Below are 14,945 nucleotides of genomic sequence, written 5' to 3'. Positions count from 1 at the left end.
TTATACCATTGTGAATTTAGCTATACGAATATGCTCAAGAGTCTATCATATGTTTGACATGCAACTAAAAATTCGAAAATATATTTTTTTTTTAAATCAGTAACTTTGCAGATTTAGAGGAAATGTTTTCGGACAACATGTGTGTCACGTTTTAAACAGGTTTTGAATAATTAGCACTGACATACAGACATTTATGCACTGGGTATAACAGACATGCTTACCTTGTGAAAGGCCCTCGGATTTCTTGGAGCAGAGAAAGACTCTGTATTGTTGCTCTATTGTATAAGCAGCGCCCGAGTGTCAAAAACGCTCTGTGCGGGTAGCGAAGTCGGCTCCAACGCACATTCAAGTGAAAAAATAAAAAGTTAAAACGATATACCTTGCTGCAGTTGTGAAGTGATGAGAAAAATACGGTGTGTCTGATGGGGTGTTTTTATATAGGTGGGACTACTTTCAGTTGACCTCTGAGATGATAAGACTAGTTGCATGAAAGCCATTAAATGTTTGTGAATAAACACCTTTGGGCTGGGATACTCTTGATAAGGAGCATCTTTTGTTTGCTTCATACCTTTTTTACAGACTTTTGGGAGCCTAACTGTTACAGAGTGTGGGAATATGACTGTTGCAGCGTGTGGGAATTAACCGTTTGTGAGAAACCCCTTTGGGCTGGGATGCTCTTGATAAGGAGCATCTTTTGTATGCTTCATACCTTTTTTACAGACTTTTGGGAGCCTAACTGTTACAGAGTGTGGGAATATGTGTTTTTTAGAAGCTTATTTCTAAAAGAAATACATGTTGTTTGCGGTGCTCTATTTAAAACTATTGGTCTGTGAAACTTTTAGAAAAGTGAAATGCCCCTAAAGTAGTTAAATCATCTATGTGTAATCATGGAGTCTAACTGTTGCAGACTAGTAGATAATTATAAGACTAGTTGCATTAAAGCCACATTGAGGTTGATACAGCTCTAGTGTGAATATGTACTTTTAGAAGTATCACAGTTTGTTTCTAAAGGGATACATGTTGTTTGTGGTGCTCTATTTAAAAAACTACTAGCCTGTGAAACTATTAGAAAAGTGAAATCTTCCTAAACTAGCTAAATTAAATGCCGTGTGGGAATACACGCTTTTTAAAAGTATCACTGTTTATTTCTAAAGGGATACCTGTTATTTGCTCCTAAATAGCTCTGAAGAAAATGCAAAAGGCTCCTAACTAGTTAAAATACCCCTAAAGTAGTTTAATTAAATCACCTATGTCTAAATAACAGAACTCTGAGACCTATACAATCCTTTATTTATTTATTTATTTTTTTCCAAAAGCTGCATATCCTTTTTATTATTGTTTGGACAAAATTCTGAGATTCAGTTTTTCATTTTAATTTTTCCTTGGTCATATAACTTTGTATATATTCATATGACATCACTTTTGCATTCTGGTAGCCCAGGTTTTCCTGACCAGGTGAACTAATAATAGCACAAATACAGCTTGGACCATAGATCTGAAATTGCGTCATTTCTTTAATTCAGTCTTTTGGAGAAAAATATCAGCCAGAGATGTTTTTCCCATACTAATAGTTTTGTTTAAAAATTAGCTCATTACAGTGATGTTGCATAGTATCAGCATGTCCTTATAGAGATACAAGTCTGCTAATGCTTTCCATTAGAATTATGATTGTGGTAAGAAGATGAAGCTCAGATTGTATAATCAAGTGCTGTCCTCCTACAGCTCTTCCCTGCCATTTACACAAGGCCTTCGTCTGAGCTGCTCTTGACTCTAGCAACACTCCACAAAGTTCATTTCACATAATTTCACCGGCTCTTAATGCATATCAGTGCAAGCAGGGATGGACACAAAAACAGTCTGGAGTCATTTGGAAAGGAAAGTAGGCTTGTTTTAGTCATGGTGCAGGTAGATTAGTTAAAAACAGTTTCAATAATTAAGGCACACCTAACTCTCATTTTCACATCTTAACCAGGTAGTGTGGACATAATTTACCATTTACCAAACGTCTACCTGGCTGTCTAACTACACTACCAGAGATTTTTCTTCACGAGTCCAAGCCATTAAAAAAAAAATGGTCAAGCCGTTTTTCACCATTAGAACATCTTAATTCTGCCATAAAGTGAATACTACAAATGTGACCCGATTGCGATAATAAAGTTTGTTTGCTTTTTCTGTTAATAGTACATTACCAGAGGATCAGCCACAGAGACGTCAAACCGTCGAATCTGCTGGTGGGAGAAGATGGACACATCAAGATTGCAGACTTTGGAGTTAGTAACCAGTTTGAGGGAGCTGACGCCCTGTTGACCAGCACAGTTGGAACTCCTGCTTTTCTTGCTCCTGAAACGCTCTCTGAGACCAGAAAGAACTTCTCTGGAAAGGTGAAGCAGTATTCGGCTAACTAGTGCCCTCTTGGGATGACTTTCAGAAATGCAAGAACTTTTGTTTTTGCTTTTCTTTTTCCATTAGAATGTTCCTGCTTTCCAAACATTTATGAAATTTTGAATCTCAGCTACCCAACAAGCATTTTCACATCAAATTAAACCTGTTTTGCTTTTCTGCTAAGGCTTTGGATGTTTGGGCCATGGGAGTGACGCTGTATTGCTTCGTCTTTGGAGAGGTGAGTTGGGGAATGGTAAAAACATTAACATTTTTTTGGTACTAGTGATCCTGCTAAAATCGACACACTTTTTTTGTATTCACAGTGTCCATTTATGGATGAGCGCATTCTCAGTCTTCATCAAAAAATCAAGACACAACCCGTGGTGTTACCAGAACAGTAAGTTCTGCCTTGCTTTTTTTTTTTTTTTTTTAATAGGACAGGGGGAAAAGAATGAAAGAAAGAGGGGGAGAGAAAGAAAGAAATCCTTTAAATCCTTCAAAAAGAGTTTAATTAAAACACAATGGTTTCATTAAATAATACTCTATTAAACACATGTGAACTCATATGACCCCTGGACACACACGCACGTGCAAAAAGTCCGTTCTCGCGCACGTGCATGCGCACATGGACGCGGCGGGGGATAGGGAGGGGGGAAAATGCCCTCGGGGTGTGGGGGGGCAAAGAGAGGTACAGCTATATTACTACTAATAGTCAATAAATATTTAAACTTCTTGTGTGCAAATCCATGCTTAAAGTGCAATGCTAAATAAAGTGCTTGATAAGGTGCTTTTAATAAAGTAAAAGGTGTGCTCTAAAGTGCTATACGGATAATATAAATAAATATAGTAAGGGAGTTCTCTTCCTTACACTACTGTTGTTAAAAATAAAAAAACTAAACAAACAAAAACAAAGTAAGCTAAATATGAGCTCATTGATTATACTTCATACTTTTCTATTAGTTTTAGGGACAGTGTGTTTGTGCCAATCAAATGCAGTCTTTCTGATATTATTTCCCATAGAAATCACCCTTAAGATTAGGGTTGCACCAAGTATTGGCTTAGTGTAGTTTGTGATGATATCAGTTGACAGTCATTAAATGTTCGCTAAACCAATGTCAATGTTGTACCACATAATGCTGGCATGCTGGGACAAACAGCTGTCTTTGAAATGTGATTTGTATCATAAATTGTGGTTAATTTTTTTCCCTTATATGTACAACTTTGAAGTCAGACATGATTTTGAATAAATCATATTTTCAACAGGTGCCTTTTGTGAATTTCCTAAATCAAGCAAATTGAGTTTGTCACTCTATCTTGAAACAAGTGATATTTTGAGAGACATCTGGTGAGAGACCTAATGTAGGCTATTTTAAGAGTTATTCTTCCCATTTCTGTACTAATATAGACACAATTATATGGTTATTCTCAATTTAAGTTTATTATCTAAAATCCAGACTTAGAAACAAGTAAGTCTTTTTTTAAAACAAGGCAAATAATCTGGCCGGTCTAAAAATAGGATTTTAAAATCATGGCAAGCACCAGATAATTAGAAGTGTTCACTGTGGCTCCAGCACTTATTCAACAGAATAAGTGCCAAGGTATTAGTGTTCAGGCTGAAGGTCAAACAGGTGTTTTTAAAAAAAAGAAAAAAAAGCATACAGAGCCTAATGCATTCATAACAAAACAAAAACTCATCCTTTGGCTTCTGATCAGTGCGATAACTGCTAACGGGATTGCAGTGAGAAGGTAAACCACAGTGCACATATATATCTATAAAAAACAAAATGTGTAGGTGAAAGTCCCTTTCTGGCTTGCTTTTACAAATTAAACATGCAGCCATGTGATATGGTACGATTACAGCATATCGTCATCATCTCCTCCTCCGTACATGTCGGCCAGTTTCTTAAAGCGAGGGCCCCATTCATTGAGGCAGTCATAGTTCTGGTCTCCACTGCTTGAAGAGTTCAAAGAGGAGAGACTTCCTGCATCAGAACCACCTCCCTCATAGTCAAACACCAGGAGGGAGTCATAAGAGGGTGCTGTTGGGTCGTTGTCTGCAGCCTTCAGATTCTGTTGGAGGAAATTTTACACAACTTACTTCATTTACCTCACATGGAGCACAATAACGTAACAGAATAATAAACGTGACCATTATCAAAGCACAGACATGATGTACTCTTGGCCAAAACATCCATCTTCTGCCACTTATCTGGGAGCAAGTCAATTAAACAACTCATTCTTTTTCTTCTCTTAAAAACTAAATAAATTAAAATTCCCTTCACCATGACTGGAGCCAAAGTAATGCCATCCAGCTTAAGTATGTCTAAGATTTTAGAGCAGGTCACCTACCAATCGGAAGGTTGGTACACTGCAGACCAAATATCCTTGAGCAAGATAATAACATGTGTGATAACATTAGACAAAAAGCAATGAAAATGTATGCACTCCCTTCAAATGACATAAGTGCTTCCATGAGGCAGTAAGAGCTGCTTAGGTTCCCATTTTCTGTAATACTGTGGTCAATGTTATCAAATGATGCACTGAATTCACACCTCAGTACCACATTTCATTAAGTTTTAAGGAGCTTTAGAATCTCACTCACATCTTCAATGAAGTTGCCAATCTCCTCGGGGTTGGCAGGCCGAGGAGATTGGAGAACGCTCAGGTCAGAGTCCTGAAAGAAGGTGATTTAATGATGCATTATTACATGGAATATTTTTGCTGTACTTCTGCAATCCACTCTCTTCATCCACTTAGCCCATTGTCTACTCAAACTCTTCTATCAGTAAAAAGCCTGGGTCAAATCACTGAAATGGAACAAATTTGATCAGCCTTTTTAAACATTTCATCTCAAAAAGAAAACCTCAGGTTTTCTGTTCCTGAGACTTGTGTGTGCGCAGCTTTGATTGATGTGTAATCAGAATGAGTGCCCATTTACCTGATCATCCTCGCCACCTCCTTCTTCATCATCATCATAATAGACGTTGTCTCTGACAAGATCATCCAGCGGGAGTGGCTCGTTTTCCTCCCTTTTCCTCTGTTTTGTAACCAGCAGCACTAGCAGCAACAGCGCTGAACACCGAGCACAACATTTAGCACACAGTAACCAACCAAATCCTACTTAGCCGGGAAAGGAAAGAGATGCACCGTCCTGAGACTAGAGATGTGTGACTCACCGAGCAGCAGGATGGCTCCAAGTATTCCAAGGATAAGGGGCAGGTTGCTGCTACCTATACCTAAGCATGTCGGTTCTGCACCCCTGCAGTCACACACTTCAGCTGTGATGATGTTGTCCTGCCCCAAGCCATGTTTGTCTGCCACTCTCAGTATAACACTGTACTCTCCACTGGGCAGCTCAGCGGCCAAATTCAAGATGATGCCCGTTCCTGAAATAAGACAGCAGATATTTTACTTAATTCTGTGTTCATGGATTTTCTTTGTCTCACTTTCACAAAGCTTTACCACCTCTTCAAAGCCATGTTGCACCAATCACTCTAATCTCAATGTTCAGTGGTGAACACTGAATCATGTCCGACCTAAACAATCCTGACATTTGCAAATCACATGTTAGCAGGAAAAATACATATTTTGGTTTCTGAACCAAAATATTTAAAAAGTCTGGCCATCTTATCAGTTTATACTTGTCACATGTTAGCAGTGTACATACTGGAGTCGTTCATCCTAGCGGTCCAGTTGGTCTTTGACATGCCCTGTAAAGACACCGAGTACGGAGGTCCAAATTCTGGTCCGTCTTTATCTGTTACTGACAGCAGGTGAGGAGCTGGATCCTTGTTGCACACCTGAGGAAACAAAGTCACAGTGAAGCTTTTCTTTATGCTGTATCACATGACTGCACACTTGGACTTGCACTTTTTAATTGACCCCATCCTAGCTTCACTACATTTTACTGTTTGAGAAAGTAATTTATGCCTTTATTTCATCCTTGATTACTGCAGCAGAGCATTTTGGAATCAGCCGTGCTCTGCTCTCTCGTCTACTACTTGTTAAAATGCAGCAGCCCGACTCCTGACAGCCACACGTAAACAAGACCATTTTTCCCATGTGTTGGCTCTTTTTTCACTGGCTTCCAGAACATTTTAGAAATGACTTCAAAATTCTGTTTGTTTTTAAGCCTAAACGGATTAGCTCCCTCTTAACCTCACACAGTCCTAACAGAACTTAAAGCTCTGTTTTATTCAATTTATTTGAACATTTTGGTCAACCTGTATCATTTTTAAATTGTGCTTATAAATACATTGACTTTACAAGGAACAATTGTGCACTATTAGACGTGTTCAACACAAAACCGCTGTTGAGCTGATGGGAAATAAGACACCTGAATGTTACGCAGCTCAATGACAGGAGCATTGTCATTGACATCTTCCAGCTGAATGATCAGGGTACCAGTTCCTGTAGCCGGGACTGCATCTGGTAACAGAAAAAAAACCACCAGGAGAACCTTTATTAAAATGATATTTCACTTTATTGAAGAAAGCCAAGTTCATAGTAATGCACACAGACTTTCCTCTAGACCTCTGATCCTCATAACTGGCACTTGGCTTTTAAAACAAAGATTTGAGGGCTAAAACTAATGGCTAAGATCAAATTAATTACTGAATTACTAATTATTAAATTTTTCAAATCAAGGGTTGCAATGTTATTAGTTGGGAATGTCCCAGGAAAGGCCGTTTGTGCTGGAATTTGAAAAAAGATTCCATTCCCATCATTCAGTGATCAGTCTGTGCAACATAGGATTTCTTGTCCTGCAACTTTATCGGGACATTATACAGGCTAGTCCAACTTATCCAATTTAACAAGTGTTCCTCCATAACTTTAATAAAATTCCCATGTCTGAAAAAGTTATAAATTGTAATAGTCTTAACTGCCACCTACCATCATCATAGGCACCAATGGTTGCAGTGTATCTGTCGTTTGTGACAAAGAAATCCTCTCGCGCTCACTTTAATAAGACCTGTGTCATTGTCCACGTTCAGCCAGCCTGCTGGGTCAGTCAATATTTTGTACCTGTACAAGACAGTCACAGAAAAGATGGCAATACTGTGCAGGCAGGATGATTAGAATTAGCATGTTTCACAATATGGCACAGTGTGTTATTCGATTTTGGACATCCTCTACTTTCTCCTCAGGCTAAATACACGGTGACACCTTAGCGAGAATTAAACACATTAACCGTTACAGGATTCTTGCATCATTTAAAAATACTGGTGGCCAATAGTACCATCCATCAGCCTCCTATATGGTATGAATTTGAATGTCCCAAGTTGCCTCATTCTTAGGTTATCAGATTCACAAACTTTGGCGTCCATGGCGCCATCCAGTAGGGTGGTGACAATACCTCACGAGCTTTTTACAACTAAGGGTTTAAAAAAAGAAAAAAGAAAAATGCTTTAAGACCTTAACATTACAAATTAAGACAATGTCAATATAATTAACTGTATTTTGGTCTTTTAAGGACCTAATATACCATTATGGTAGACAGATATTTAGTGTTTTATCGCTATAGACAGTATTCTGTAATTTTATCTGCCCAACATAAGGACAATGAATGAATTTCGACCATCAGACAGAACAAAGAATCTAAATACTTGACATTTATCTGTGAGATTTAACCATTTAGGGTTTCATCCACAAATTTAATCCTTAGTCCCTTAGGAAAAACAAATGTGACTGAGGGTTTTAGCTCCAAACTTAAGTGAATGTTTAGAAAGAAATAGAATTTTTGCAGCACTTATGAGGTCAATGATACATTTTCTTTAGCAGTAGAAAGTCTCTCCCCCACCCCCCGACTTACGAGACTGTCTGCTTGCGTGCAGTGTCTGGGTCTGAAGCAGTGTACTGCACCACGGCTTCATCCACAGCAAGGTCCTCTGGTTTTACCACAAGAATCTCCTTTGGATCAAATATTGGAGCTTCATTCACATCTCTCACATTCACCACCACTGTGGCGGTAGAAGTGACCACAGAAACACCAGCAAAAGGAATCTCATTCTCCACTGAAACCAACAGAGTGTGCTTGCTGGCCCTCTCGAAGTCCAGCTCCTGATTGGAAGGAAGGGAGGAGGAAGGAAAACAAAAACAAAAAAAAAACCACACACAACATGAGGGTGTTGGCACAGATTTTTGTGAGGATACAAGAAATCACAAAAATGCTGCCATCAAATGACACAAACATTCATAGATGATAAGCATCTCCCAATATTATGAATGAATTCCTGATTTTCTTCGTACCTTTGCAATAGAAAGGATTCCTTCCTGTTTGTTAGTTCCCGTTTTTACTGTGAAAAGTCCATCAGGATCACCACTGACGATCTTGAACTTGGCGTTCCAGGCTGGAGTTTGTGGTTCATCCTCATCTGTTACTATCATCCTAACCACCACAACATCCTTTTTGTTTTCATCAACTGTTGCAGTATACTGTGAGAAAATAAAGGATGGGTCAGAAATCACAGCAGTGAAAACAGATCTAAAGACTCCTAACTAGGAATGGAGAATAATGGCCTCATTTTGTAGTCTGTGTCATTATATTAGGTTCATTACTTAATGCAAGTCTACAACTGTGGAGTAAATCATTTGAGTCTTTTGGCACAAAAAACAAAAAAAGCCACAACTCACAATTTATGGCAACCATGACCCAGAGAGAGAAGTAGCTATCATGCAAAGACTTTAAATACATCTGAGCATCGTTGCTTGTTAAGAGTTTTCTTGCTGTTTGTTTTGAGAGATTTAGATTCAATAAAACCATTTATTGGAAGATCATTTTGTATGTATGCATGTATGCATGTATGTAATTTTGTCATGACCATAAACCCATTGTGGGTTTTTGCTGTGTCAGTATGTGTGAGTGCAACATTAATAATGCAGTTAGATACAGGATGAATGTTCTGCTTTAACCATGTGAAAAAGCAGCAGTTAAACAGGAAGTTTCCAGTTACTTCGTACTTACAGATTTCTGAGTGAAGACTGGAGCGTTGTCATTGCTGTCCGTCACCGTGAGGATGACTTTGGTTTTTCCAGTTAACCCTTCTCCCATCATATCTGCTGCTTGTACTGTCAGAGTGTACTGTGGATATTTCTGGTAAGATACAGGGACTGTTAAGGTAGATCAGGTCATCAACAGGAAGGAAGAAACACTAACATCAGTTTACAGACTAACGCAGCCTTCAGACGGACTAAAGCTCTTCATCTATGAAGGCAGATTCTGCTGAGAAGCTGAAGCTAAACTCATTTAATATTTTGCTTATGACAAACATGATGCTTTTGAGAGGCGTGGCCAAACCTTTTAAAATAAAGTATTCCTTGACCATTTGGCACAAGGCTGTTTGTTGTTGCTGTGTTAAGTCGGTCTCAAAGAGTTTTACGATGCTGCACCAAAAACAGATTGCTCTGATCTCCCATAGTTTGCATGGAAGACACAGACTTGTCTGACAAACTATTTGCCAAGTAGGAATTGTGTGTCCAGAGGCATGACACAAACCAGAAATGTAGACTGATAAACTATAACTGTACTTCAGAGGCTGTGTCAAATTTGAGTTTCATTATCAAAAAACAAAACATTTTTTGCAGTACCCTTTTGTGATTGATTTCTAGCAGTGACAGACTGCTGATCCGGATTCATTATAAAATGTTTTTTCAGCCCATAGGTGTAAAAGGACACTTGTGTTTTAAATGTGTTTAACAGGTCTTACCTCTCTGTCTAATCCGCTACCAGCGACTCTGATGCTTCCAGTAACTGGGTTGATTTCAAACATGTTGTCAGTGGGCAGCGGTGGGTCCTGGTTCAGAATACGATAGCGGAGCTCTGAGTTGTCAGTACCTGGCTCATCGTCATCTTTGGCCTCAACCTTAACCACCTCCGTCCCTGGAGTGGAGGAATTCAGAAAAAGGTAAACAAGAGCAGAATTTTCTGAAGACCTTCACACTGCTTCATTTACCAGATTTATTAAATAAAACAGACTTGCTGCAAAAAGTCTGCTTATTTCTTTCCAACCCAACACATACCCTGTTGATTTTGGTGTCATTCTGATTTTCTGAATATCTTAAGATTCATTAAATATAGTGGACTTGGTGAAAACTCCATCATGGATAAGAATTATACACAAGAACAAAAACAAAGAACACCACCAAAGAAGTCCAGTTGCAATAAGGTTTCTATACATACCGATGGCCGTGGCCTCAGCAACATTTGCGTTGTACTCCACTGTAAAATAAGGTTTGTTGTCGTTCTGGTCGATCACATTGATTATAATCTTCATAGGAGCCTCAGCTGGTCCTGCTCCGTCATCCACAGCATGTGCTAGCAACTACACAGACGGAAGATTTTAATACGTTTCATTTAGAAAGTTTCAGATTCACCTTTAAATTTACTACATTATCTCTACACACAATAAAAACAAGGCAAAGATTTTATTGCAGTTGGTGACTGTCGCTGTGACTTGATGCTTTATTTAAAAAATAATAATAATAATAATAACTAAAAAAAAAAAAAAACACTGCATTTGAGTTAATGAATTGGTTAGGGGGAAAAAAAAAAGCAAAACAAAAAACAAACCCAAAAATGGTAAAAAGACTTACTGGCTAGACATTTACATATCCACATATTGAGGCCTCACTTTTTTTTGTTTTGTTTTTTATAAACGCATATCACTGCTTTGTTTTTGTATCTCAAAAGGGTGTTGCATGTTCCTTTTTGAATGAATAAAAAGATCTGCAATTTCCAGCAGGAAAAGTTTAACAAATCTAGTACGGTTTGTTAAATGTGAAGAGGCTCAATACTGCTGTAAACTGAAGATTTAACATTAAGAACCTGTTGTTGCCATCCGTGCCCTAAACACACACACCCGCCCTCTCACATCATCTATAATTGACTGAGACAGGACTCTCTTCCAGACACTCTAAATCAAGGCACAATGTACATTCCAAATTCCTTTAATTTTAAATATGTTTATATTGTCTATCCTGTAAAATAGTCAGATGTCTATTCATATTAATGTACAGAATTCACCTGCTTGCTGCTACTACTGCACATTCACCCAGTGTGTGTGTGTGTGTGTGTGTGTGTATGTGTATATATATATATATAAAAAACACCCAGCACGCCCCTGCGGGCGGTTTATCCTTCAAGCTCGGGTCCTCTACCAGAGGCCTGGGAGCTTGAGGGTCCTGCGCAGTATCTTAGCTGTTCCCAGGACTGCGCTCTTCTGGACAGAGATCTCCGATGTTGTTCCCGGGATCTGCTGGAGCCACTCGCCTATCTTGGGAGTCACCGCACCTAGTGCTCCGATTACCACGGGGACCACCGTTACCTTCACCCTCCACATCCTCTCGAGCTCTTCTCTGAGCCCTTGGTATTTCTCCAGCTTCTCGTGTTCCTTCTTCCTGATATTGCTGTCATTCGGAACCGCTACATCGATCACTACGGCCGTCTTCTTCTGTTTGTCTACCACCACTATGTCCGGTTGGTTAGCCACCACCATTTTGTCCGTCTGTATCTGGAAGTCCCACAGGATCTTAGCTCGGTCATTCTCCACCACCCTTGGGGGCATCTCCCATTTTGACCTCGGGACTTCCAGGTTATACTCGGCACAGATGTTCCTGTACACTATGCCGGCCACTTGGTTATGGCGTTCCATGTATGCCTTGCCTGCTAGCATCTTGCACCCTGCTGTTATGTGCTGGATTGTCTCTGGGGCATCTTTACACAGCCTGCACCTGGGGTCTTGCCTGGTGTGATAGACCCCAGCCTCTATGGATCTTGTGCTCAGAGCTTGTTCTTGTGCTGCCATGATTAGTGCCTCTGTGCTGTCTTTCAGTCCAGCTTTGTCCAGCCACTGGTAGGATTTCTGGATATCTGTGTGTCAGCACCACAGTTCAGGATGAGACAACGAACATCCAAGAATATATATATATATATATATATATATATATATATATATATATATATATATATATATATATACCCCTGCACGGTATGTACCACCGGCAGATAGAGGAGGTGGCTGATATCCAGAAATCCTACCAGTGGCTGGACAAAGCTGGACTGAAAGACAGCACAGAGGCACTAATCATGGCAGCACAAGAACAAGCTCTGAGCACAAGATCCATAGAGGCTGGGGTCTATCACACCAGGCAAGACCCCAGGTGCAGGCTGTGTAAAGATGCCCCAGAGACAATCCAGCACATAACAGCAGGGTGCAAGATGCTAGCAGGCAAGGCATACATGGAACGCCATAACCAAGTGGCCGGCATAGTGTACAGGAACATCTGTGCCGAGTATAACCTGGAAGTCCCGAGGTCAAAATGGGAGATGCCCCCAAGGGTGGTGGAGAATGACCGAGCTAAGATCCTGTGGGACTTCCAGATACAGACGGACAAAATGGTGGTGGCTAACCAACCGGACATAGTGGTGGTAGACAAACAGAAGAAGATGGCCGTAGTGATCGATGTAGCGGTTCCGAATGACAGCAATATCAGGAAGAAGGAACACGAGAAGCTGGAGAAATACCAAGGGCTCAGAGAAGAGCTCGAGAGGATGTGGAGGGTGAAGGTAACGGTGGTCCCCGTGGTAATCGGAGCACTAGGTGCGGTGACTCCCAAGCTAGGCGAGTGGCTCCAGCAGATCCCAGGAACAACATCGGAGATCTCTGTCCAGAAGAGCGCAGTCCTGGGAACAGCTAAGATACTGCGCAGGACCCTCAAGCTCCCAGGCCTCTGGTAGAGGACCCGAGCTTGAAGGATAAACCGCCCGCAGGGGCGTGCTGGGTGTTTGGTGTTTTACACATACATATTTTGTTCTTCCTCTACACCCCCCCCCCCCCCCCCCCCCCCATTTTTGCACATGTCGAGGAGCGTGTCAGGCTACATTTCACTGTGTGTTATACTTGTATAACTATGCATGTGACAAATAAAGAACCTTGAACCTTGATTAACTGTGCAGTATTGTGTGTTTAACATGACACTGGGACAAAACAAGATGTTTTTATAAAACTAAAAAAAAAAAAACCCAAACAAACAAAAAGAATTAAAAAAAAAGATTTAAAAACAACTTTTTAAAATGGGGATCAAATGCAATAATCACTTGGAAAAACATTTGGAGATGCTTACCGTGTACTCTGGTGTTTCCTCTCTGTCGAGTGGCTGTGTTACATACAGATTGCCCGTATCTCTGTCCATTATGAAACGACGAGCAGGCGGCTGATCAGCTCCAGGACCAGTGATGCTGTAATAGAGCTTCCTTGCTTTATCTTTATCAGAGCGGATCTGGAAAAAAATAAAATAAACTACAACACTTTGCATTTCCTGCGAAAATGCAGTGTGGATGCTTTAAAGCTGAAGCTGTCTGCAAAAACTAGCTGAAAAAGCTGAAAAGTTGCAGAAATTGTAAAAACTTTGCAGAAGCAAAGGAACATTGCTAAAATGTAATAACTTAGCAGAACTGCAATATCTTAGGAAACATAATACTTGGCAGAAATACAATAGCATAGCAGAACTTATAATATTTCTGCTAACTTACCAGAAACATGATAACTTCTCAAAAATACAAGAATTTAGGAGAAATAGTATAAGATAACAGAAAGAATATATTTAGCCAAAAATACTTGAACATTACAGAAACACTATGATTTAGAAAAATAGTACAACATAGCAGAAATACTGTGATTTACCAGAGACACTGATGAACTATGAATATTGTAATTTTAAATCAATACTATGTTTTAGCACAAACACTAATTTGATAGATATACTATCATTTGGCAGAAATACTGTTTCAGCACAAATTATATAGCAGAAATGCTATATTTAGAAAGAAAAATATAATATAGTAGAAATACTGTGATTTAGCAGAAATACTGTAATCAGCACATATACTGTAACATGACAGAAATTACTCCATTTAGTAGTAATACTATAACATAACACAAATGTTATGATTTGGCACAAAAACCATGATTTGGCAAAAGTACTGTGATTTAGCAGAAATACAATTATGGAGGAGTAATACTTTAAAATGGGAGAAATATTCACACACACACACACACACACACACACACACACACACACACACACACACACAGACACACACACACCTACCTTAAAGGGAAGAGTATTTGTGCCATGGAGTGTTAACAAGAATGTGAGGTCCATATTAGAAAAGCTGGTAAAATCATAAAAGTTTGCAGAATTGTAATAAATGATCAATATGAATTACTGGTCTGTGATAGTGTATTAATTTGTAGGGAAAAAAAAAAACATTTTGACCAAGGTGTAAAAAAAAAAAAGAAAAAAGAAAAAAAAAAAAGGTGTAATCGAACCCACAACCTTTGTGTTGAAGACCCGTGTCATTACCAACTGCACCACTGGGAAAGCGAGCAGGCACCTGGAAAAACAGGGTGATGACCAGTCAGAATTAGATTAGATTAGGAGAGAGGCGAAAAACGCCGTTTTTTTGGAGGTACAAAATGTTTTGTAAAAATATAACAGCCACACAATCACAAATATGGACACATATGGAAACACATGCACAGAGAGACACACACACACACACA

General features: G+C 39.4%; 1 pseudogene; it reads right to left on the bottom strand.

Moving 5' to 3' along the window:
- Positions 1 to 4,236: 4,236 nt before the first annotated feature.
- On the bottom strand, positions 4,237 to 14,742 carry LOC146610164 (cadherin-1-like; annotated as a pseudogene).
- Positions 14,743 to 14,945: the final 203 nt, after the last annotated feature.

Source organism: Diplotaxodon limnothrissa, linkage group LG20, assembly GCF_057381915.1.
Source record: "Diplotaxodon limnothrissa isolate DT_005_m linkage group LG20, D_limnothrissa_male_GT1.1, whole genome shotgun sequence".
Lineage (NCBI taxonomy): Eukaryota > Metazoa > Chordata > Actinopteri > Cichliformes > Cichlidae > Diplotaxodon > Diplotaxodon limnothrissa.
Note: the sequence above shows the minus strand (reverse complement) of the source record. Positions and strands in the feature narration are given on the sequence as shown.